Source organism: Microcebus murinus, chromosome 17 (assembly GCF_040939455.1).
Source record: "Microcebus murinus isolate Inina chromosome 17, M.murinus_Inina_mat1.0, whole genome shotgun sequence".
Lineage (NCBI taxonomy): Eukaryota > Metazoa > Chordata > Mammalia > Primates > Cheirogaleidae > Microcebus > Microcebus murinus.
Window position 1 is genome coordinate 30,701,494 of NC_134120.1, and position 27,905 is coordinate 30,729,398.

Sequence of the window (27,905 nt, forward strand, 5' to 3'; positions counted from 1 at the left end):
AAATGTCCATTTTGTGTTAGTGATGTGTTTCATTATGATCAAGAGTACTATTAATAGTCAGCATTCAAGATAATCTATAATACCTAGTACAAAAGAGGGAAGGAAGGGCAAGATAGTGTCTGATATCTGACATAATATAAGAAATATCTGGGTGCTCTAAATACATGCATGGCATCCATGCATTTGTATATGATGCTTCTTAGGGGCACTGGCACTAGAACAAAAATGAAGATCTGTTAGTCAGAAAAACAAATCCAGATATTCATTAGACTAAGACTAGATGTTTCAGAAAGTATCCTGTCCAACTAAAGATCTTGTTCTCACTAATGTCAGACAGCTGACATGCTTTAAAGAAGACTTGGACAGTAGATATGTTCTTGGCTGTTAAATGCTTGAAGTCAGTCTACATTTCATATCTCTAGACTGTCAGAACTTAAATCTTGAGGTTTGGGCACACACCATCAACCTGTGCATTCTGTGAGGTTAGGAAACAAAGAGAAGTCTTGTCAGAACAGATTTTTAGGGACTCAAACAAATAAATGCTGGTGAAATTCATAAAATGTGAAAGAATATGTACGATAAAAGGTATCACCTACTAAATTAGTGATGAAATCAACAGTTTAAACCTGAATTATAAGTTAATGTGATCATTATAATGCACAAATTTTCTGTTCTGCTCAATATGGATAAAACAAAGGGAATGAGAAGGATAGTAAATGATCCCAATTTCTCCTAAATGTAATTCTTAGACACATCTATGCATCCTTTCTAATCTATCTCAAGAAACCAGAATAAACATTTTGGCAAACGAGGGAGAAATTCCTCTCTATATGAAAATAGCCACTAGGCACGATTGAGTTGTTTGTTACCTGTGCAGAGTTTCCGCCTGAAGCTTCAGAACTTTGTTTCCATCTCCCTACCAGAAACTGGCAATAGGATACAGGTGTTTGCCTGGAGCAACTGTGGGACAAATTGGAAAGGGAATAGAAAAATAGTCTACTGCATGTGAGTGTGTGTGTGTGTGTGTGTGTGTTTCACCACAATCAATCACATTTTCTCTGACATTGCTTCAGTTATGGATTATTGCAAAAACACAGGAAGAATGTGAAAAGATAATGTTGTAAAACCACGGGAATGAAATTGATGGGAGGAACCCATTTCTTCCTGTGTTCACAAGCACCTCTGCACTCAGCATCCCAGCATTGTTTAAACCTCCATCCTATATAAAAAAAGCTAATCAAATGACACCCAGGAAAATTGACTTGGGTTTTCAATCTAGTTTTAGATCTCTAGTGTACTTATTTCAAATGGCATTTGTTATTCTCTGCATATCCTTAGGAACATGCCCTGTCAAGAAATGCCATACAACTTCAAACCATGTTTTTTCCCACCTCTATAACTTTTTATGTATTCCCTTTTTACATTTTATTACAGCATAACATCTAAAAATGAAATAAAGATTATAGGCAAAGCTTCAGGACCTTGAGTTCTATGCCTTGCCCTGAATATAAAACTGTGTTGATAGGAACCACTGTTATACCCTGTAAATTGCTCAAATCTCCCCACTGACCATCACTGTAATTATTTCTGCTTGGAAATGAAGGGTTTGATGAGCAAAGAGATTATTTTTTATGTCTATCTTTTCTTGCATCACCTGAACTACACATTCCCCCTTGGTGATGGATTCTGTAGATATAATACTTATCTCTGGGAGGGAGGAAATCAAATAGAATTGAAGAAAAACAATAATCAATTTCTGTAAATTTTTTAAGTTAATACTGAGAGTATACCCTTCATTGTCATATTTTAATAAAATCAGAGTAGTTAAGGTAATTGTTCTTTCTGAAATTGTGTAATTTGGGAAATAGTTCAGGGACGAAAGAAGTAAGGGAGGGAAAGAAAAAGGGAGAAAGAGAGAAAGAAAGGGGGAGAGGGAGTTCAAAATAGAAATGAAATTTTCTATTCATGTCCTTTTCCCACTTTTTAATGAGGTTGTTTGATTCTTTTCTTGCTGAACAGAAACTTTTAAAAGAAGATAGACTTATGTCTAACAAACATGAAAAAAATTTTCAGCATATCTAATCATAAAGGAAATGCAAATCAAAACTACAATGAGATATCACTTAACTCCAGTGAGAACAGCTTTTATCAAAAAATTCCCAAAACAAAAAATGCTTGTGTTGATGCAAAGATATAGGAACACTTACACATTGTTTGTAGGACTACAAACTAGTACAAACTCCATGGAAAGTAGTATGGAGATAACTCAAAAGACTAAAAGTAGACTACCATTTGATCCAGCAATCCCATTACTGGGTATCTACCCAAAGGAAAAAAAAAGCATTCTATAAAAAAGACATTTGTGCTCAAATGTTTATAGCACCAAAATTCACAATTGCAGAGATGTGTAAACAACCTAAGTGCCCATCAATATATGAGTGGATTAATAAAATGTTGTATATGCATACCATGGAGTACTACTTAGTCATAAAGAAATGGTGAACTACCTATTGTATTATTCTTGATGGAGCTGGAGCCCATTCTTCTAAATGAAGTATCACAAGAATAGAAAAACAAATACCACATGCATATACCATTAAATTGGTACTAATTGATCAACACTAATGTGCACATATTGAAAGTAACATTTATAGGGTGTCTCCCAGGTGAGAGTGGGGAGGATGGGATAGGTAAATTCACACTTACTGAATGTAGGGTGCACTGTCTAGAGGACAGGCACAATTGTAGCTCTGACTCAGGCAGTGCAAAGGCAATTTATGTATCCAAAGCATTTATACCCCTGTAATACTCTACAATAAAAAATAAAATAAAATATCTATTCAATTAAAAAATAAAATATCTATTTAATTAAAAAAACAGAAATGAAATTTTCTAAAGACAGAATGACTTCATCCCAAAATCTCTGCATTAATACAAAAGCTACTGTGGTCAGCCGACCTTGAAGTCATTGAGTTTGTGATAACTTTGAAGTAAAAGCCTTATAGTTCATTTCCCGTAGATTTCAAATATTTATATCCCATCCCTTATCCATTCTTTTTCCTCTGTTACAACTTTTCAATATAATTCTCACTCTTCTCCCCTTGATGTAAAAAAAAAAATGGACCCCAAAACGGTCCTACATGAAGTCCAAGTGGGTTTTGGCTTCATGCAGGGAAGAATTCAAGAGCAAGCCTGGACACAGTAAAGCAAAAGAAAGTCTATTGAAGTAACAAAGAAACAGAAGGAAGGCTTGCTCCCTAGGCAAAGCAATGGCTATCTCTCAGAGCAACAGAGAGCACCACTTTGTGAGTTTCTGGGGTCTTATTTTTATACCTTCTATTTTAATTTTATGTTAAACAGAGGGAGAATTATTCACAAGGTTTCTGGGAAGGGGGAAGATTTCCCAGAACAGAGGGTCACTTTCCCTTTTAAACTACATGGGGTAAATTCCAGGAGTTGCTATGGCATTTGTAAACTGTCATGGCTCTGGTGGGAGTTTCTTTTCATATGCTAATACATTATAAGTAAGGTATAATGAGCAGAGAGGGTGACCTGAGGTCATTTTTCAAGGCTGTTTTGGTTCTAGCTGGTTTTGGCTCACTTCTATACCACCTCCTGTTTTATCAGAGACCTTGGTTAGGGTCTTATGATTCATTATTGAGCAGGGCATGCGGTTCCCTATCTCAGCCCAACTTACAGCTAATGTAGGATTGATTAGTTCCTCCTCTCACTTGGAAAATATTTTTCCCATCTGAACATACTCTATGACTTCACCTTTCCCTACAGTTTATGGAAAAACAGCAAGCATGACAAAGGGAGATAGTGGGCACTTGGGGTGTGGGGTTCAGTGGCATATGTAGGCAAGAGAGAGCATGGGTCCAACTCTCCCAGATGAATGCTGCTTCGCCTTCCTCGTCTGTCCATTGTAGGCTATACTCGGCCATCCCTAAGGACTTTTCTGGATCAAAGTAAGTCAGAAGTCTCTTCTCTTCTTAGTAAGAAGATACTCAAAAATTATTAGGGGAAAATAATTTTCATTTATAACAAGATAAAAGTCAGGATTAATAGCAAATCAGGTCAAGAGGAAGAAAGGTTATTGAAAAAGTGTTTTATTCTATTTATGTATTGGGGTGAGAATCATTTTACTATAATTGTGGTTGTATAAACTGCTAATTCTACACTTTTCCTAAAGTCTTAAAACTCAGGTTTTTCTCCTTTTTTCCACCTTTCCTTCTCTCTTTCTTTCTTCTTTCTTTCTTTCTTTCTTTCTTTCTTTCTTTCTTTCTTTCTTTCTTTCTTTCTTTCTTTCTTTCTTTCTTTCTTTCTCTGTGTCTCTGTCTGCCCTATCTCTCTTTCTCTCTGCCTCTGTCTCAGTATCTCTCTGTCCCTCTCTTTCTTTCCTTCCTTCCTTCCTTCCTTCCTTCCTTCCTTCCTTCCTTCCTTCCTTCCTTCCTTCCTTCCTTCTTTCCCTCCCTCCTTTTTTTTCTTTTTTTAATCTTAATGGGGGTTAAGGAGCCCCATTAAAAGCTGGTGATTTCAGAATATGTTTCCTAGAAAGAGGATCCCTCTGAATGTGGAGGTCACACACTAATGAGATGCAGGCTGCAGTGTATAAAGTGCTTGCTCTAGGATCTGAATCTCAGGGGGTTGTAGAAATAAAAGTTTGTCATCTTTTCCATTTTTTAAAGAAAATATGAATGGAAAGATTCTAACCATGTTCCCAGAGGACATGCTTGCCCTGGAACAGAATATATAGATTTCTTCTTTCTATTACTGGAGTATCTGAGGAAATTTCTACACTTTGCACTGCTATCTATTTTGATGTATGACAACTGAGTTTTTTAGACAGTGTCTACATGTGCTAATTTAAGGAGTAGGGATTTAAAAAAAGTCATGACTGCTTCTTAGAATCATGGGATTTAGCTGCCATCCTGTCCCATTTTACAGATGAGGAGACTAAGGCTATGAGAAGTGAGAAAACTTGCTCAAAGCCACAGACCTAATTGGAGACAGAACTGCCACTAGAATCTTTCTGTCCACATGCAAGAATGAGTCAGTAACACTTAGTTATGAAAGTAGAACTTATTTCACCAGATATACACTTGAGATGAATCCTTTCATGGGCATTTAAAGAACACCATTAAAAAATTATCCGTGAGAGAACCCTAGGCTAATTAGTCCAACAGCATGGCCCAGGCTAATTTTACCATGGCCATGAAAAGTCACTTTAGTTTTAGGAAACCAAGAATGTTTTAGCAATGACCAGAACTCTAAAAGCATCCAAGATAAAAACAAATGCATTTGCTTAAAAGGAGGAAAAGGGTGCAATGGAAATTCTGAGTGTGAAATTCAAAAAGAATACCTGCCAGCACACTGATTTCCCCATGCTTTAGTTGACTTCGGGTTTAAGAATTGTTTTTGATATGCATATCACTGCTTCCTGTTTGAGTTAATTTGTTTAAACATTCATGAAAGGGAAGGTTTTTTAATAGAAATGTGCCAAATGTTTTTTTCAATTACAGACAAACTGGGGTGTTTGCTGATCCATGAACAATGTGAATATTCAGTTGTGGAGAGTTTTACTGCCTAGTAGCAAAGTTTTTATTTTTACCCTCTCTGTTAAATGCCAAAATCTGTAAGGAAAATGATAGAAAACGTTTCAGCATCAGCTTCCTCACAAATGACTTGTTTTGAATAAGGCAGGGGTTTGACTTTGGCTTTGTCGGTACAAAAAACAAAAACAAACCAATGTGCATGGGCCAGAGGCAGTGGAGGAAATGGCTCTGTGGGCTGACAAAATCAGCGAGGATGCAGCGAGATCATAATGAGTGTAGTAAGACGACCTTCATTTTATGATCTAATAGGTTGAGGGTGACACTGTGGGAAATTGAGTCAGAGACTCCAGGGAAGTTAGTCATCAGAGGCATCTCAGCTGACCTTCCAAAAACAGTCTGTCCTGCAAATGGCAAGGGGTAGAGATCTAGAAAATGTCAGGAGAGAAGCTGGAAGCTCCGTGAAAAGCTGCAACAAAAACTGATCATTTCTGTTTTGTGCTTATCTTCTCCCCAGCTCCAACAGAGTGTCTGACACATAGTAAAAGCTCAATGAATACATGCAGTGGACAATAGGATAAGCAGACTAGAACTTACGTATAGGAAAAGTCAGTTGCAAGTAACCTGCTTCCAGTTAGAAGTCTCAGATTCACAAAAAGAATTCTTTTCTAAGAAAATAAGTAAAGATTTGACTTAGTGAAACTAGGATATAACGTTAGAATTTAGTTATAATTATATAATAAAAATTTAGTTCTTACAGGCAGGAATGATCATTAAAGTGTACTTGGTTGTGAACTTCTGATATCTTAAGCTGCTGCCTTTAGTCTTCTTAGATCCCTTAGCCCAAAGACTGGATCAATTCTAGAGCCTGAGATGAAACCACTGGGGGGGATAAATGACCCCAATGCAAAACTACAGAAGAACTGAAATCCAGGGAATAACATATGCAACATATATGAAATACGATGGTGATCCCATGAGATTATGACACTGTATTTTTACTATACATTTTCTATGTTTAGCTACACAAATACTTAACCATTGTGTTATAATTGCCTACAGTATTCAGTACAGTAACATGCTGTAAAGATTTGCAGCAACAGGCTATACCATAAAACCTAGGTGTATAGTAGGCTATATCGTCTAGGTTTGTGATGTTTGCACAATCACAAAATCTACCGACACATTTCTCGGAACTTGTTTCTGTCATTAAGCAACACATGACTGTAACAGAAATGGTTTCAATTCCCTTTTATGGAGCTTGGGACACAAAGGAAAACCACTTGACAGATGTTTCTTCCAAATTACTGCTAGACAAAGGCAGCTCTGGTGTCCTGCTAGAACCATGATGGGGTGTCCTCACTCAAAATTCCTCCTGTCTTGGAATATCTATGGATTTTATTGACCAGAAAAACTAGTTGAACTTCACCACCACACTTCATTAAAGGCGTTCTCTACAACCACGGCCACTGTCTGGATACTGCTTTTCCTGAGACTGTTAACATTTAAGTTCAATACCACTGAAGTCTCTGTAACCAGCTGAGAAGGTTTTGCTTTTATTGGCATCCATCTGTAATAATGCCCCACCACTACTTCCTTATCAAGAGTTGATTGACAGAACCTGCAAGAGATGATCTTCCCTTTTGTCCTCAGGAAAGAATGACTTTCCACAGTATTCACTCTTTTTACAGACTATCAGACAAGAGCCCTCTCATCTCCATCTTCAGGCTTTTCACAAAGCAGCCTCAGAATTTCAGTCTTTTTTGAAGATTAGGTTAGAGGAAAGGCATTGCCTTTTGCACTTTCTGATGTAGAATACTCCAGATTAGGATAATAAAACAGGTGTACACAGATGCAAGGAATTTACATGGAGGTTATGTCAAGCTCCTGAGGAGACCGATGACAGATAAAGCTAGGATGATACTGGCTGGTTGTTCCTACTAGGGTCACTCTGGATAATATTGAGACTTGGAATTGAAACATGGGTTAAGCCAGATACTAGATGTTCCAGCAAAGTTGGGACCCTTGGAGCCTTCATTCCTAGGTTAAAAATAATGTTCAATGATGGGATAGCATGTAGAGTAGATGGTATTGTTTCCTGATTTATATATAACATGTAATCAATCACCAATTCTCTTTACAAGGCTAATTTTATTATAAATCATCTTAAATTGTGTTGGTAGCCCAAGAAAATGCATTTAAGTTTATTTTTTAGTTTAGTTTCATTAGAAACTACGTTCGTTGGAGCACTAGTGTTGAAGGGATGTTCCCGGAGATCCAATGCAAAAGTAAAGAGGAAAAATTTAAATGACTATCAGTTGGGGGGGGTGGGAAGGGACATTATGTCCTCTATCTTCTTTATTCAAAGTAGCTTCATTTTTATTTATTTTAAATAATAAAATTTTGCATAATATTTTCCTTCCATAAAATGCTGATCTCTTCCTAACATAAAAGTTTCTCATTTAGATAGAAAATGTAGGTTTATATATGGGAGAGTTCTTAATGTTCTTTATAAACAGAGAAATTAACTTGGTAACCTCTAAAGACCTATTCTCAGCTTATCAATCTTGGCTCAAGACCTATAAGGTTTAAACAAGTTGGACTGAGAAGTTTTGTTGTATGAAGGTACCTTCTCACCAAGGGGAAAGGAAAACTTTCCTACTAAATCAATCAGAGTCTGTCTTCTCAGTTTCTCCACTAAGACTTTTGGATGGGTTTGGAGAAATACCATAACTGTAACTGCCACCAACAAATGATGGTCCCTCACAAGAATTTCAGCTATACTCCACCAACCCTTTTGATAAGCTTCTCTCATTTCTCTCTGCAATTTTCCTGACATAAATCACCAGTACCAAAATGATCCTGAAGTATCTCCAGTATCACCAATACCAGTCCACAAACCACTGAACCTGATCTCAATATCTTCCAACGAAAATATTTTACTTTATATTTTAGCAGTTGACAATTAATAAAAACTCATCAACTTCTTGCCTCCACAATTGTGACTCTTATAGCTCAATAGCAATTTTAATCTTCTTTTTTTCCATTTCAGAAGATAAAATATCCCTTTACTTCAATAGCAATTTCTCTACCTCTGTACTCAATCTCATCCCCACAGATTTTCTCTACAGAATTACTTAATTAAAAATTTACTTCCCTCCCACTCTCTCAAATCTTTCCCTTCTATGTGTCTGTTTAAGAGTATCCCACTCTTATTCTGCCTTTGACCCCATGCTTATTCTTAATTACCAGTTAAGTTCACTCAAAGCATCAGTGAAAATGGTGTGTGTATGTAATAGACTACCATAGAATGAATATGAATATATATTACATATATTCATATATATTGTATGGTAGATGTTTATATCAATTAGAGGATTCCTAGCTAAAGTAACAGAAACCCAATTAAAAATAGAATAGAACATAAGGATATTTTATTTTCTTGTTTTCTAGGAATTCTAGAAGTTTGAAAGTTGGAAGTTTTAGGGCTAATTATCAAGGGTTCATATTCTCTCTTCTATTTTCAGGATGTCAGCTTTGTCCTCAGGATTACCCTCTTTGTTGAAAGATGATTGCTGTAGCTCCAGAGATCAATTACAGAGACAATTACATCCAAAGGCTAGCAGTGAAGAAAAGGAAGTGACTCTTTCAGTATCTCTTATTACCCCCATAATGCCCTGAAATAAATAAAAACTTTTACAGAAGCCCTACAGCATGTTTCTCCTCATGCCTGTTGTCCACAATCACCACTGAGCGAGATTTATACCCTGGGACTGAGAAAGGTCCCAGATCCCTAAAGCATATAACACTTGAAACCCAAACAAAATTATAGCTCTGACAGAAAGGAAGAAGGCAGAGTACAGGGAGTGCCAAAGTGTTCTTTAAACTATAAATTCAATTAATTAATTGTAGTTCCAAACTTGAACAACATGGTTGGTTATGGTTTTGCTCTTCTGCTTACACAGTATTGGCTCCATCAAGGTCTCCAATAGGACATTTTATTATTTTATTTTTTTTGTTAATTGACTCTAGGATGACAAAGAAAACAAGTACATATTGGTGTGTGTGCATGTTTGGAGATGAGGCAGGGGAAGTGAGAAGAGTGAAGAAAATCCAATAAGAGTTATAAATTCATGATTAGGTTTCTGAACGGAATTCTTAATCATCTCTAACACTTGACTGCTCCTTATACATGTTGAGAAATCTACCATTTAAATAGCCATAGGTCTATCAGCCGAGAAATAATAGAAATTAGAACAAAGGATGAGGTTGGAATTCAGGGTTGAATAAGCATTTTACATTACTCTAAATCACAGTCCTGTTGCATTACACACTGCTGTGACTATAAAGGAATGATTTTGACAAAGTACAGACATGGGTCTCTACTTGTGCTCCTTCAGGCTAAGGACTTATCATGACTTTACTATGATAGCATGGACTGTTGGAAAATGGAAGAGGGATCTCAGAGTAAATAGTAGTCTCTGTTAGAGGTGAACTTGAACATAACTCAAGTGTGATGCTTAAATATTCTGAATACATGTTTATGGGACTGCTGAATTGATCTCTCATTTTTCTCTTGCTCATTATTTTCTGTTCTTATTCTGGCATAACATTATCTCCCTACTCACTCTTGGACTCTTCTTCCATTTTTTTCCTATTCTTCCCTTTTATTCTCCTATCTGGACTTCTTTTTTATCCATTATCCCCTCCTTTGTGACTGCTGCTTTTCCTCTTCTCTCCCTGTTTTCTTTAACCTTAGGAGTCAACTGGAGTGAAGGTTTGTTCCTGTTGGACACTCTAGGGTCCACCTGTTCTGTCTGTACCTCAGCTCTTGGCCACATCCAGGTAAACTGCAATAAGCAGAGCCCTTGTTTAGTCAGGTTTCACTATGTAGACAAACAATCTAGATAAATAATTCCCAACCTCCGCTCACAAAAACACCCTATCCTCCTTTGTAGTGTGCTTTCAGGCCTTAAATTTTTTATGTTCCTGCTTTAACACTTCACTTCACAATGCCTCCATAAAAAAGTAATGTCTTTTTCTCTTCTGTTAAAAGAGGAATATCTTCCCAAGCAGCTATCTCTCAAGACGTATTGAAATCCCAAGAGGATTAGTGTTTTACATTTTAAAAAATGCTTTTCTATATATTATCTTGTTTGAAACTCCTCAAAATCATGTGAAGTATAAAGGAAGTAAAACTGCTTCAGAGAAGTGTGGGCAATGCTATTACAAACTAATTAATAGCAGAATTAGATCTCTCTCAGGCTTCATAATACTGCCTCCTATATGTTTGCATTAGAGTAATATTATATGGAAGAAGCAGATATAAAGATAGTGGATATGCAATAAATAACACATATGGTTTTTCCTCTTCTTTATCTTTGAGGGGAAGTAATGTTTGCAATTACTTATCCCATAGAGACTGGAATTGCTTCGCTTGGGTGATAGGCACACCCTTATCTATATAGGCCCAGACGGTTTTCTCTGTCCTTTAGTCCCTTTTAATCAGATTTGTGACATGGCATCAATACCACTCAAAAAATGCACATTGGTCTCATTTATTTTTCCTTCCTCCCCTTTTTCTTTCCTTGCCTGTTTCCCTTTTGTCTCTCCCTCCCCTCCCTTGTTTTTTCCCACCTTCCCTTTCTCCCTCTCTCTCTGTCTCCATCTCTTCTTTCTTTCTTTATTTATTTTTTCCACATATTATGGGGGTACAAATGTAAAGGTTATGTATATTTCCCTTGCCCCCCCCAAGTCAGAGCTTCAAGAATGTCCATCCCCCAGTCGGTGTGCATCACACTCATCATATATGTATTACCCATCCCCTCCCCCTCCACCTGCCTGACACGCGGTAAATGTTATTCCTATATGTCCACTTCAGTGTTGATCAGTTAATACTAATTTGCTGGTGAGTATATGTGGTGCTTATTTTTCCATTCTTGGGATACTTCACTTAATAGAATGGGCTCCAGCTCTATCCAGGAAAATATAACAGGTGCTATATCACCGTTGTTTTTTATAGCTGAATAGTACTCCATGGGATACATATACCACATTTTATTAATCCACTCATATATTGATGGGCACTTTGGTTGTTTCCACAGCTTTGTAATTGTGAATTGTGCTGTTATAAACATTCGTGTGCAGGTGTCTTTTTCACAGAGTGACTTTTGTTCTTTGGGGTAGATGTCCCTTAAAGGGATTGCTGGATCAAATGGTAGATCTACTTGTATTGCTTTAAGGTATCTCTATATTGCTTTCCACAGAGGCTGAACTGGTTTGCAGTCCCACCAGCAATTTAGGGTGTTCCTATCTCTCCATATCCACGCCAACATTTATTGTTTTGGGACTTGTTAATAAAGGCCATTCTCACTGGAGATAAGTGATATCTCATTGATTTGCATTTCCCTGATGATTAGAGATGTTGAACATTTTTTCATATGTTTATTGGCCATTATTCTGTCTTCTTTTGGAAAGTTTTCTGTTCATGTTCTTTGCCCACTTTTTACTAGGGTTGTTTGTTTTTCCCTTGCTGATTTTCCTGAGTTCTAAATAGATTCTAGTTATCAGCCCTTTATTTGATGTGTAGCTTGCGAAAATTTTCCCCCATTGTGTGGGTTGTCTGTTTGTTCTCTTGACAGTTTCTTTGGATGTGCAGAAACTTTTTAATTTGATCAGGTCCCATTTATTTATTTTTGTTGATACTGTGATTGCCTTTGAGGTCTTCTTCATAAATTTTTTGCCTAGGCCAATGTCTAGAAGAGTATTGATAACGTTTTCCTCTAAAATTCTAATAGTTTCACACCTAAGGTTCAAGTCTGTTACCCACCGTGAGTTGATTTTTGTGAGAGGTGAAAGGTGTGGATCCTGTTTCAGTCTTCTACATGTGGCTATCCAGTTATACAAGTTCAAGAAGCTCAAAGGACCCCTGGGTGATTCAATGCAAAGAAGAAGACATCATGATATGCGGTCATCAGACTGACTACATCTCTTCTTTCTTTTTATTTCTTTAGTTTCCTCACTTCCCACTCACACTCCTAAGAAAAGATAAGAAATCCTCAATTCCCTGCATTCACATTCTCTTTGTTTTCATCCTTTCTCCCACCCTCAATCCTATAATGTAATGCCAATTATTAGAAAATATAATTCACCGTGTCTCACAATATTATTTATAATCTACTCAAACATTTTCTTCATATTCTTAATATCCCCAGTGTCGGAGAGAATTACAGCTGAGAAGCTGACTGCAGGACTCTGTCTAACAAGAGGAAAAAAGAGCATTGTTTTAGTAAGTAAATTTTCTGTTGTTCAGTGAGGTTTCATGATTTTTCTAGAATGGTTAGATGTTTTGTTATGCACTTAAAGTTATTTTTCCAAAAAAATCTCCAGACATTCTAAGATTAATCTTTGTCTTTCATTTTTTTTATAGGAATAAGAAAAGAAAATTTTCAGTAGATCATTTTAAAGGAGGGAACCTTTTCTGATGCACTTACAAAGATATCTACTAGATGATTCCTGAGCAGTTTAGATTTGTAATATGGCTCTGAGTATGCGTGGCTCATTCTATACCTTTGACTCTAACTTTCTCCAGCCTCTGACACACACAAACACACACAAACATACACACACACTCGACACCAGGGGGAACTCTTTGATGATAAACAAATGAAGTTTGGATCTTTCCTCCAAAATTTAGCAATTGACTTAGTTAGTCTCTGTCCTGACCAATCTTCCTTCCTTCTTTCCTTCCTTTCTTCCATTCTTTCACCAAGGATAAATGTCACCAACTTATCAGGAGTTAAGATAGAGGTAGACAGAAAAGAGAAATATGAAAATATATACAAAATTTTGGCAATAGGATGGTAAATGGGCTAGGAAGTAAAGAGAGAACAGAAGATGGGGATGAGGTAGAGAAATAATTAATTCCTCCTAAGCTAGCAATATTCTATCTGGTTCCCTAGATATGGGAGAATACCAATGGACCTTAATTTTAAGACCTTGGTTCCTTTCTCAGGCCCACAACACACACACACAGACGCAAATATCCATGCACACACACACATGCACATATAAACATACACTGTTTCCTTCTGTGTCACCAGTCCCAGAGACTTTGTCATCGCAACCTCTCACTTACCCTCTCAAGCTCCTTCTTGAATAGCTCAGGAGAGGGCCACTATCTCTTTTCCTTTGTCCAATTTTTGAAATAAGCAGATAGATGCTTCACATTTTGAGAATTTCAGTGCTAATTATGATAGCAAAATAGGCACATTAAACAATAATAAACTAGAAGGAATTACAAACATTTTAGAATTTTATCTATGACCAAGTTCTCTAATGTGCATTTTATAAAATCCTCTGAAATCCATCTATCCATGCAGCTAAGTGACATTCTTGCATATCATTTTTAGAAAATAGATCACAGTGCTAGCAGAATCATTTTGATTTTCTCATATATATTTCCTTATGGTTGGGCTCCATAGTTCCACTAATGAATCAGTGCATCATTTAAAATTTTGTTTTATTTACTTGTCTGGGCACAATACATTTTTTTCTATATGAAATAGATCACAGAGTATAAAACCAGCCACTGACTTCATGAAACATGCCTTGTTTAGACTGGTAATCAAAGACAAATTCAATTGTATTTAGCAATAAACTATCACCAGTGCTCAAAGGCAACCAACTAAGAGTGCATTAATTTCCTAGGACTGCCATAAAAAAATACCAAAAACTGGGTAGATTCGTTAAAACAATACAAATTTGTTCTCACATGTTTCTGTAGGCTAAAAGTCTGAAATGAAGGTGTCATCAGGATTTCTTTTTTCTTGGGCCTTAAGAGGAGAATCTGTCCCATGACTCTCTCCTAGCTTCCAGTAGTTGCTGGCAATCTTGGTTTTTCTTGTAGATGTATCACTCCAATTTCAGTTTCTGTATTCACATAGTGTTTTCCTTTCTGTGTGTGTCTCTGTCTAAATTGTTCTCTTTTATAAGGACACCATTAATTATATTGGATTTAGGTCTCGCTCTAATTCAGTATGACCTCATCTTAACTGCTTACATCTGCAAATAGCCTATTTCCAAATAATGCCATATTCTGAAGTTTCAGGTGGACATGAATTTTCCAGGACACTATTCAACTCACAACAGAAGGCAAACATGGGTCATTCTATTCACCTGAAAAGCAAGCTTAAACAAGGAGATGTTCTTGAATATTTCATTCTTCTCTCCACCTAGTGTATATTTTACTCTTTTGCAGAATAGAAAGGCTTACATGTAGTGCCAGGCTACAGCAGGTCACATAACTGATGGCTACTTAATCACTACCCAGACCTTCACTTGAAAACTAGCAAAACCAGTCAGAATCAGCTGGCCAGTGTTGAGAATTCTGAAAATAAAATGCACTCTGTGATTTTATAGACTATAGACTAGTAATTCTCTAACTAGACAGAACACTTCCAAAATGAACTTTACAGGACTAAATGACTTTTACCAAAATATATTCAAATTACATTTGTATTCAAATTATATTTAGAAAACCAACTGGCTCACTTTCTAGTCCTCAAGAACCTCCTATTCTTGTCATAGCAGGTTTTCAGTCATTCTAGTTAAAAAAAATTTATCAGACCCCTCACCATGTTCTTATAAATTTATTTTTCCCCATAATAAAAGTAAATGGAGAATATGACATAGATGAAGCCTAGATTAGCCAGGAAGAGCTATGACTCTAGAGCCAGATTGCTCTCATTCAAATTCACATGATTGTGAAAATTAAAGATATAATGTATAGAAAATGGCTTAGGTACAAACTGAGCATCCATTAAGTGTTAGGCATTTTATTGGTGTCATGACTAAGGGCCAGCTTCCTGGATTCGTGACTTGTGCAGTCAAACAGAGTTCTATCTTCAAAGGGGTCCAGATTTGCTTTAATGTTCTATTATCACCATGTTGAATTATTAATTAACTTTATATTTGAACTTGTGTTTTATAAGCGACATTCTATGGGACAGTGGAGCTTGCATGTGAGCAGAGGAGATACTCCCAACATGCACAATTACCAGCATTCCTCACCAACCACTTGCATTTAAAATTCACAAGTTACCAAGAGGACAGAATTCCAAAGGGCCCAAAGTGAGCTGAAGTGCAGTAAGACTCAAAAGTACAAGGTAAGTGTGTTACATCTACAAGTACGTGAGTGGGGCCACGTGTTCCCCAGGAGGCCACACTTTCCATTTGAACCTGAATTTTCTTTGAATGCAGAATAAAGACAACTGTATCTAAGAATCCTGAACAGTTGAGGATCCTTATCATATATTTCCATACTCAAGTTATTTCTCTGTATATCAGCTATTATACTCACATTGAGAACAATATGTTAGAAGGAAAGGAAAAGATAGGGTAATACATAATTCTTTATTTCTTTCAAATCTTCCATATTTATCATTAAGCTGGAGGTGAAGAGTATCAGCAGAATTTACTAGTATCAAAAAGTACAAAGTATCAGCAAACAGTTGAGTGAGTTTTGTGAAGTGCTTCCACTGTTTTGGTGAGAACTAAATACATATGAATATATATAAGCTTGAAATAACACATTGTGTGATTCTGGAGATTCCACATACAATTTAAATTTCCTTATATTTGTATTTCAAACTGGCATTGCACAATATAAAGATGAAACAGTAACATTCATGCTAATAATTTAAATTTAATTTTTCAAGAATAACATTAAATAGCAAACAAAAAATAACCTTATCAAGAAACCATAGAGCAAAGGAAAAAGCCTTGTATTTCAATAACTTTCCTGTACATTTTTTTTCTGCCTTTTGAAGTAGGACCTTGCAGTTGCCTTTTGCATTAAACCCCACAGATTATGTAGCTGGCCCCATTGTCATTCTTGTTAATATAATCATTATCAACATGTCTGGGCTGGGACTTCATGTTTAAAAATCACTAGCGAAACTAGAAATAATTTTGCAAAATTATTATTCCAATCAGGAAACTGTACCTTATCTATAGTTCAACACAATTCTCACCCTGTAATTTACTGCTAAAACTAAGAATATCTTTTTAAATTGCACAAATATTGGATTCTGAAGAATGTCAGATTAATTATTTTATATTTTGTTCATATTCCTCTTTGGGAAGAAAACAGCACCATTGTGTTTGTTCCATCTCATCCCAGTGAGAATTGGCCTCTCACTTCTCTAAATGGCTGCATTATTCCAAATGGGCCACATTTGTGACACAGAGCTGGTTGTCATTTGCATTGTGGTTGCTCACGGTCCCTCAACTCCCCAGCTATAATGAGCCTTAGGGGCCCTACTTGTAGCATCCTTTATAGTGGGCAAACTTTCCCAGTATAATCTAGTCTTTTTCTTGATGATTAAATGAGTAAATAGGCTGAGGAACTGAACAGACTGCAAATCCATTGTAATTATTGCTGTGAGAAGGGGAGGGGTCACATCCTGAGGCATTACGTTAACTTCCGATTTTGACTGCCTTTATGCTTTCACCAGAGAGAAAGCAGCAATGTGTCAGTTATTATAGAATGTTGTCTTCATCTTTCTGGAATGGAGCCGTTTGATTCCCCTATTTCAATTTGTTATGGTGAGATAAATAATAGTTCTTATAATTGAAAGTGAACAGAGAAACTCTGACATGAGTGAGCAGAGAGACATTAGACACAATGTCCAAAGGGAAGAACAGCCTAAATCTGTCTTCCACAGAAGCAGTCTCTGCCCTATTTAAACATCTTCAAATCCAGATTCCATTCATGTAGTCCCACCCTGAGCAGTGAAGACTTTCACCCCATATATTGCACTGCACAATTAACTTGCTGCCTTGCGGGGACGGGGGGAGTTCGCGCTCCTCCGGTGCTTCATGTATCATCTGGTGCCGGAGGCAATGAGAATACAACATTGATGGACCAATGGACTGATCCAATAAGGCAAATCCTATATTCCTGTTTGGGTACAAATGAATAACCTCATACAGTTCTGCACACATTCAACAAAATGATGAAAGGGAGGAAAAAAAAAAAAAACAAATGGAATTTCCTGATCATTGCATTCCATTTTATTTCTCTGTTTTAACTTTGTAAGTGAATTCAATGTCTGTAGAAAGAAGTTGATGGCTCTAAAAGAAAAGGAAAGAAAAATTGTTAAAGCCCAAAGCCTCCATTTGTGTACTGTTAGGCTGAGTTCTCTTGTCCTGCTGGTACCCTCAGCGGGGCTCCTCACCTTAGGGCTGTCAAAGGCCATCTCAGCATTTCAGGACCAACAGGTTGTAGATCCTACAGGACAGGGAAGCAACTGTAGACTTTCTGTCTTTTATTAGAGGGTGATAGTACAAAGGTGAGGATAAATGGAGTAGGAATGACTAGATATATATGAAAGAAAAAAGTGCTGCCTCAATTTTGCTCCAGATTTCTCACCTTTCTCTTATCATGTCTAGGGGATCAAGCTTCGTGTCTATCATTTCACCTTCTCCACAGCCCACTGTGTACATTTTTTCAACTTCTAACTTTATAGAATGTCCTATAATTTACTTTCCCTGCCAATCTCATTTCTGTGCTGTATTTCTTCATGTCGTGCCTCCTATATGAAGTCTTTCCTAATCAACCCAGACCACAATATTCCTCTGTCACTATGAGTTTCTGAAAGATATGGCACATGTTACTTGTTTGTCATCATGTTACTCTGCACTTTAATTTTGTTTTGCACACATATATATTTCTTTCTATTATATAAGTTAAGGAAGAGAAGGTCTAAAAATTTTTTTTATCACCTATAGCTCCTGGCAGTGCCTTTTACATAAAAAGTTCATAATTAATATTTGTTAATAAAAATTACTATTATCCTTAAAGTAAGTATATACAGGCTGGCTGCTTAAAATATATGTATGTATGCATGTGCACATGCCTAAGTAATTTTCTACATATACTTATATTTTAAATATGCAATAAAAGTATAATAGTTGATTTTTCTTATTTTGATACATTTGCATGGCCTTAATATAGCTAAAAGACAAACCCTACATTTCTAAATGCCAAAGTCTGCTAAGCACTGTCCTATCCCATGGGCAGTCTTTTATTTTTTCTTTTCTTCTTCTTTTTTTTACCACAAGCATCAAGAACTAGGAAGTCTAATTCTGACTTGATTATATCTGGGTAAAGAAGGGAGAAGTAAGATAAAACTATCCATCATAACCCAATCAGCCAATTGAAAAGATCAGACCATATTAGCCACAAAAGCAGACAAGAATGTGCAGGACAAATGCGCAAAAGGCGAAACGGGCATAAACAATATATGCAACGCAAGCAGGCGATACTGCAAGAAGAGCTCAAAAATAATTGAATGTGAACACTATACATAAATCCAGATGAGATTCGAGCTCTGACCTTGAGGTGAATAGGCTCCTTAAACTGCAACCAAAGCTTTCTATTCTAAAGGGATTAAATCTCTGAAAATCATTCTCTTTCTTTGCATTCATGTTTCACACTTTGTAATGCTCACATAGAAAGGGCAAATATACCAGCAGTTTGGTGTTTACTTTCTTGTGTTTCTTTTCTTCCCAGATAGCTGGTATCGGCTTTACTGCAGATCAGCGTGGGTGAGCCCTATTCACCTTCTGATTATGGTTTGTAATTGTCAATACCAGGTTAGCAAGCTTTCTAATGGAAATTACCAGTGCACGGAAGAATGATAAAGCAATCTGCTCAGGTGGTAGAAGTATAGCCTCTAGAGCCCAAGTCATCTTTGCTAGGGTTTGCAATAATTATGAGAACAAATTTAATAAACTTTTGCATGAAACTTGTAGCACAATACCTCTCAATCCTATTGTTGCCATCTGATTGCAAACTAGACAATACCAGCGGGGAACTAAAATGTTCAAAGATAGGCTGGGCAAGGCTTTGTCCTGACTGCTTCTCTATGGCCTCAGAGTTAAGTTTGAATACAACTTTGCAAACAAGGTTACCCGTGGTATTTACAAGTTTGATTCTTCCTTTCTCGACAGACAGGTGGCAATGATCACAGAGCTCAAACTTAGAATAGCGGATACCACAACAGACAGTGGTTTCTTAGTTCAGAGCTTGAAAGGATTAAAACTGGATTAGGAGGAGGAAGGATGTTTTCCCAATGGGCAATATTTATAACAAGAAAAAGGCTTTCTTCCACCCCCTCTACAAGAATAACAAGGAGGAAAAATGAATCCAAGCAATAATTCTCAAAATGGTAAGATGTGGACAGACTTAAGAAATACACCTTTCTAATTCCCAGGCAATTTATGTGTGTATGCCTAAGTATCCAATTAGCAGGCACAGATGCCATTTTGCATTAAAATATATAAGGTTTTACAACTGCAAACCAGCTGTGCCCATAAATTTCACCAATCACTTTGCAGAGGTCTACCAAGAATTTGGACCTGAATATTATGAAATCTATTTCCCTTAGCATTAAAATAATCAAAGATTGATTGGCATTTTTGTCTAGTAAAATATTTTCATAAAAAAAGAAAGGGGAAATCACAACAAATGTATAGTCATGAGCCTCACAAAAATCAGTGGAAATAGATTATTTCTGGCCTATGAAAAGCCTACATTCTAAAACAGCTTTGCCTGATGGAATTTTTTGCACTGATAGGAGTCTTCTATATCTCCATTTTTCATTACTGCAGCCACTTGCCGAAGTGGCAATTGAGCACTTAAAATGTGGTTAATGCAACTGTCAGACTGTATTCTTAATTTTATTTAATTTTAGCTAGCTCAAATAGCCATATGAGCTAACAGCTACCACATTAAAGAGCACAATCCAAATTATTCATGCTTTTAATATGTCAATAAATCAACAAATGACAGTCTGAAATCAAATAGACACCTACTGCTTACCAGCCATATGACTTTCTACCAGTTAACCTGTGTAAAGTCATTTGTTTATTCATCTGGCAAATGCCAGTAATGGTGGTTCTTCTAAATATTGTTAGATGGTTGAATGCACAATATATTTAAATCACAGGACCTCTTGCCTAAAACAAAGTAGGTCTTCAATCAATGTTTTTGTATCTTATCAATTTTTCCCTTTTTACTCTTTTTTCTTTTCTCCTTTCCTCTCTTTCTTATTTTTTTCCCATATTACACAGAGAGGAAGAACCAAAGAAAGTAGAAAATGAACAGTATCCTCAATAAGGGATGTTGCTAATCTGTCACTTCATTGTGTGCATTGTCCTAAATCAAAATTTTAAGTGAAAATTCTTACTGTCTAGCCTAACCCATAGGCAAGATTTAGGAAATAATACATGATGCAACCATTGTAAACTGTATTTATTTCTCTTGTTCTTTTAATGTGTACAGTATTAAAATTTGATTAAAAAAAGAAACTGTTCAATGGTTTCATGAGAGAAAAATGATTGTCACTTCACCTGGATGAATAGGTGTAGACAGTGAAATAGCAGGATTAAAAAAAAGAGAGAGAGAAGGGAACAAAATGGAGTATAATTCAGATTATTAAATTTTAAACTGTAGTACATATTTCATATTTTTAGTCTTGTTATAACTTAATGAATGTTAGGAGAGCTTAATATGCAATGTTTAGGAACATCTTATTGGTTCTAACAAAGGAGTCAAATCCTCTATGAAGCTGTGATTTAATGGAACAATAAATATTGCTCAACTCTCCTATCCTCCTCCTGTAAAATTCCTTTCTGCTTCCCAGCTACTTGGGAAGGAAACATAACAATATAACGATGGTGGGATATGGTGGGGCAGCCGGTTTTATCTGGTTGTCTCTTTATATTCACACCCTCCCCATGTGTCATTTCCTTTCTTTTTCTTTGTTCTCTATCTACATTTCTCTTTCAATCCCACTCTTTTTTGTTTGTTTGTTTGAGTGTTCTATTTTCTCCATGCATTTTCCCTGGGTATGGTCAACATGACTTAGTGACTTGGCTTAAAAGGTCTTAATTAGTGCTGGGCAGGTGTTGGGAGAAAGCCTTAAGTAGTTGTTTTGTACATGAAGTTTATGTTTTCTGTATGAATCCACAGGAAAAGTGATCATAGAAATTGGCCATGTAACTAAAAGCCACCAGAAAACCGTTGATCTGCTTGTAGGCAAATGACCCTATCAACAAGAGAATATTTGTTTTCGTTCATTTTAAGGACCTGAATTACCCTAATGTACAATTTAAATCATGCACCTGTCAAGAGAGAAAAGGTATCCCAGCGTAAGAAATAAGACAGGTAGCCAGCATTTTGCAAAAGCCCAGGAGAAAATACTTCCTTATAAATATGTTCAATAGAACATTCACCCACACATAAATGTGAGAGCTTCAAACAAGTGTATCACAATTTAAAGAATAATAACTTCACATAAGGTATTTATGTGAAGACTAGCAAAGACCCTGACAGGAGAATACCTTCGCTGTGAAGACTGGCTTGAGGTAAAAGGAATGAGAAAGACGAAATAAAAGAGCCAGAAACTCAACAATGAAAGCATCCTGGCTAGCTCAGAGAAAATATTATTTCTAGCTTTTATAGGTTTAAAGGTTCTCCCAAAGTTCTTAGTAAAGCATAACTAGTACCCTCCCCAGTATCACTCTGCAGAGCCTTTGCATTTAGATGTACACACTTCTTAACACCTCATACATTCTGTTTCGTTCTCAGCTCCTGAGTTCAGTGTTTGTCAATCAATTTTTTTATTATTTATTTTATTTATCTAGTTAGTTTTAATGTAAAAAAATTTAAGGAGTACAAATGTTTTCTGTTATGTGGGTAAATTCGATACAAATGAATCTACCATTTGATCCAGCAATCCCATTGCTGGGCATCTACCCAAATGATCCAGTGACACTCTACAAAAAAGACACCTGCACTCGAATGCTTATAGCAGCACAATTCATAATTGCAAGGCTGTGGAAACAGCCCAAGTGCCCATCAATCCAAGAATGGATTAATAAAATGTGGTATATGTATACCATGGAGTACTATTCAGCTCTAAGAAACAATGGTGATATAGCACATCTTATATTTTCCTAGTTAGAGCTGGAACCCATACTACTAAGTGAAGTATCCCAAGAATGGAAAAACAAGCACCAGATATATTCTCCAGCAAACTGGTATTAACTGAGTAGCACCTAAGTGGACACATAGGTGCTACAGTAATAGGGTATTGGGGAGGTGGGAGGGGGGAGGGGGGCGGGTATATACATACACAATGAGTGAGATGTGCACCATCTGGGGGATGGTCATGATGGAGACTCAGACTTTTGGGGGGAGGGGGGAAATGGGCATTTATTGAAACCTTAAAATCTGTACCCCCATAATATACCAAAATAAAAATAAAATAAAAAAAAATTTTAAAAAAAAAAAGCTAATCTCAAAAAAAAAAAATTTAAGGAGTACAAATGTTTTCTGTTATGTGGGTAAATTTTATCATGCTGAAGTCAGGGCTTTCAGTGTACCCATCACCAGAATAGTGTACATAGTAATTGATAAGTAGACTTTTATTCCTCACTCCCCTCCTATCATCCCCACTGCTTAGTTTCCAATATTCATTACTGCTCTTTATGACCATATATCTTTCCTTTAGCTCTAACTTATAAGTGAGAGCTAAAAACAGATGTGGTGTCTGTTTTACCATTCCTGAGGTATTTCACTTAGGATAATGGTCTCCAGTTTTATACAAGTTGCTGCAAAAGACAGTATTTCATTCCTTTTTATGGCTGAGTAATACTCCATATATACGTGTGTATGTGTGTGTGTATGTGTGTGTGTATTTGTTTCTCCACTCATCAGTTGATGGGCACTTAGACTGAGTCCCTATCTTTGCTATTGTGAATTGTGCTGTGATAAACATTTGGGTACAGATGTCTTTTTAATAAAATGACTTATTTTCTTTTTAGTAGTTACCCAGTAGTGGAATTGCTGAATTGAATTGGCAGGTCTACTTTTAGTTTTTTGAGGACTCTCCATACTGTTTTCTTTAGTGACTATACAAGTTTACATTCCCACTAACAGTGTATAAGTGTTTCCTGTTCACTGCAATTGCGCCAATGTCAATTGATTTTGACTTTTTATCGATGGAGATTCTGACAGGGGTAACTTGGTATCTTGTGATTTGAATTTGCATTTCCCTGATAATTAATGATGTTGAACATTTTCTTCATGTTTATTGTTCATTTGTCTATCTTCTCTTGAGAATAGTCTGTTCATATCTTTTACCCAATTTTTGATGAAGTTATTTGTGTGTTTCTTGCTGATTTGTTTGAGTTCTTTGTAGATTCTGGATATTACTGTTTGCCTTATGCATAGTTTACAAATACTTTCTCCCATTCTGTGGGTTGTCTGTTTACTTTGTTGAGTATTTCCTTTGCTGTGTAGAAATTTTTTAGTTCAATTAAGTGACATTTATTTATTTTTGTTACTGCTATATTTGCTTTTTGAATCTTACTCATAATTTTTTGCCTAGGGATGGAGAATCTGCAGCCTTGGGACCACATGTGGCCTTCTGGAACTTTGAGATCATAGTAGTCACAGATGATATTGTGTATTATTTCCGTAGTGTCAGTTGTAATGTCTCCTTTTTCATTTCTGACTTAGCTTATTTGGTCCTTTCTCTTATATTTCTATTTATTTCAATCTATCTAGAGGTCTGTATATTTTGTTTACCTTTTCAAAGAGAAACTTTCTGTTTCATTCATCCTTTGTAATTTTTTTTGGTTTGTTTCCATGTTATTTAGTTATGTTCTAAGACTTGTTATTTCTTTTCTTCTGCTAACTTTGAATTTGGTTTGTTCTTATTCTAGTTCCTTCAGGTATGACATTGCATTGTTAATTTGTGATTTTTTGTCATTTTGATGTAAGCATTTAAAGATATGAACTTCCCTCTTAATATTACTTTTACTGCATTCTATGTATTTGGGATGCTTGTGTCATGGTTGTAATTCAGTGCTAAAAATATTTTGATTTCTGTCTTAATTTTGTAATTGACTTGAGCATTGTTCAGTAGCAGCTTGTTTAATTTCCATGACTTTGTGGAAATTTGAGAGCTCCTCTGGAGTTTATTTCTAGTTTTATTCCACTGTGATCTGAGAAGATACTTGGATTGTTTTAGATTTTTCTGAATTTGCTGATACTTGTTTTTTGGAATAACATATGATCTATATTGGAAAATGTCCCATGCACTAATGAGAAGAATGTACATTCCGCAGTTTTGGGAAGAATATGTTATAGATGTCTGTTAGGTCAATTTGTTTTAGAGTCCTATTTAAGTCCAGTGTTTCTATGTCAATATTGTGCCTTGATGATATGTCCAGTTCTGTCAGGGGAATGTTGAAGTCCTCAGCAATTATTATGTCATCATTTATCTCTTTTCTTAGATCTAGTACCAATTGATTTATGAATCTGAGAGCTCCTGTGTCAGGTGAGTGAGTATATATTTGTGATTGTTATATCTTCTTGCTGCATTGCTTCCTTTATCATTATACAATGACTATCTTTGTCTTTTTTTTTTAAATTGTTGATTTAAGCTCTATTTTATCTGACATGAGAATAGCTGCTGTTACTTACTTGTGGTTTCCATTCTTGTAAAATATTTTTTCCATCCCCTTACTTTGAGTCTGTTAGTATCTTTGCTAATTAGATGAGTTTCTTAGAGACAGTAGTTACTTGGGGTGTGTTTTTCATCCATTCAGCCAGTCTATAGTTTTTAAATGGAGCATTAAGACTGTTTATGTTCAATGTTAGTATTGATATGTGAGATACTGTTCTGTTCATCATGATGAATGATACCTATTTGTTTTGTTTTCTCCCTTGCATTACTATTTTATAGGAATCATGAGCTTTAACTTTTGGGTATTTTTATACTGGTGGGTATCAATTTTTCTCTTCTATGTATAGCACACTTTTAAACATTTCCTGTAGGCACTTCTAGTAAAGACAAATTTCCTTAGTGTTTTCTTGTCTAGGAAAGACTTTATTTCTTCTTCATTTATGAAACTTAGTTTTGCAGGATAGAATATTCTTGGCTGAGAATTATTCTGTTTAAGAAGATGAAAAATAGGACCCTAATCCTTTCTGGCTTAAAAAGTCATTGCTGAGAGGTCTACTGTTAGTCTGATGGGTGTTCCTTTGTAAGTAACTTATTGTTTCATCTCACAACTTGTAGAATTTTCTTCTTCACTTTGACTTTGGTCTGGCTAATGATTACATGTCTTGGTGATGTCCAATTTGCTATGATTTTTTCATGTGTTCAATGACCATCTTGAATCTGGATATCTAAACCTCTAGTGATACCAGGGAAGTTTTTCTCTATTATTTTCTCAAATTGGTTTTTCATGCTTATTGCTTTTTCTTCTTATAGGGATACCTATAATTCTTATATTTCTTCAGTTTGCATAATCCTATGTTTCTTGCAGTGGTTATTCATTCTTCTATGTTCTTTTTACCACGTTATTTTATTAACTTCAAAATCTTTGTCTTCAACTTCTGAAATTCTTTCTTCTGCTTGGTACAGCCTGCTGTTAAAGATTTCTTCTGTATTTTGAAATTTCCTAAATGATTCTTTCATTTATTTAAGTTCTATTACCTTTTTTCTAATGTTATCTATCCCTTTGGAGAATTTTTTATTCCTATCCTGAATTTTTTTTTTGTTTCTTTGATATGGTTTTCTATCATCTCCTCAATTCTATTCACTTTACTTGCCATTCATAATCTGAATTCTATATCTGTTATTTCAATGATTTTCTTTTCATTGAAGTTCATTGCTAGAGAGCATTGTGATACTTTGGGCATGTTGAAACAGCCTATTTTTACATGTTGGCAGAGTTTTATGCCAGTTCCTTCTCATCTGGAGCCTCTTAGCTCAAAAGTGATAGCAGATATGTTATACTCATTCTCCTCTGCTGGTACCTCTGTTTAATGAAGTTAGGGATGGATCCCTGGATTGAGTGCTTGTGTCCTATTCCAGAAGCTTGACCAGGCAGAAGAAGGGTGGATGCACTGTAAACCTTTAACACTACTGCTCTGCTGTGTCTCCCCTCTTCCCATGTGGTTGTTACCAGACTCCTATGACAGGGCCTGCCCATAGTGCCAGGTGCACATACAGGTGAGGCCAGCCTCAGCAAGGATGGAAGTGATCAGCTGGGCATGGCACGCATGTGTGTAGGCCTGGGTGACTGAGTCGCGCAAGGTCCATGCAGGGTATGGTGTGGGACATAGCAGGTACTCAGGCCTTAGTGCCCCACTGGCCCAAAGGGTATGGGGTGGAGTGGACCCTCATGTGGAACAGGCCAGCAAGTCTCAGCTCATGCATATGGTAAAGCAGGACTCCAGGACAGAGTAGACTTATAGGGCCAGGTGTCTAAGTTTGATGAAACAGGTTTGTGAGAAAGGAAACTCTCATATGCAGGCCAGGGTGACCACAGGACAGGGCACACACAGGGCATGGTACCCAGGGCACCTGTGCAGGATGGCATGGGTTTATAGAGTATAGTCCACCCAGATTCAAAGGCAGCAGCTGCACTATCTTGTGTCCCACTCCTGGCCTTTCAGGCAACAGTAGTGGCAGTGGTCCAGCTGCCCCAGTAATGAGCAGTGAGTTCTAAGGGCTATGGGAGTTGGTTTGCACAGATCTCATGGGAAGTGCAGCTGAGAGGAATCAGCCAAATCACAGTAACAGGTGGGCAGGGCCTATCATCCCCTGCTCTGCCTAGGGCCCCTGGTAGCAGTGGTAGAGTGGGTGCAAGTCACCTGCCCTTGGGGCATACATCAGTCCCATGATTCTCCACTCCCTCCCTGCCTGGTAGGAGCAAGGGGGAGGCAGCAGTCACAGATCTGACCCTTGGGAAAAAGTAACATTCTGAGTTTGAGATGTTACAATGGCACCAGCCACAGCACCTAGGGCTCACAAGCTGGTTATCCTTCTCTCTGAAGCAACACAGCTGCACAGCCTCCAGTCAGGTCTCTGTATCAGTCTGGAGACCTGTGACATGACCTTCCTGCCATGCCAGTCCCACTGCAGTATCCTCAGGTGAGGCATGCAGCCTGGGATTTTCTCCTCTGCCCCTTTCCCACATGTGGGCTCCTTCCATAATTACCTCTGAACCTGCGGGGCAGCTTGTCCCACTTCTATCTTTTTCACTTTACTCCAGCCTCTTCTCCATGGATTTCCAGTTCCCTTGCTCAGACAATGGATCCAAAGGTGGCTATCTATTTGCCACTTTTGATCTTGTCCACAAGAGTGGTGTTGTGCAACCTGCTTCTAGATCACAATCTTCTCAGTCCATTCCTTCAGTAAATTTTTAAATCATCTTTATAAATTCCAAATTATAGAAATTTGAATGAATTGAGATGGTCCTGAC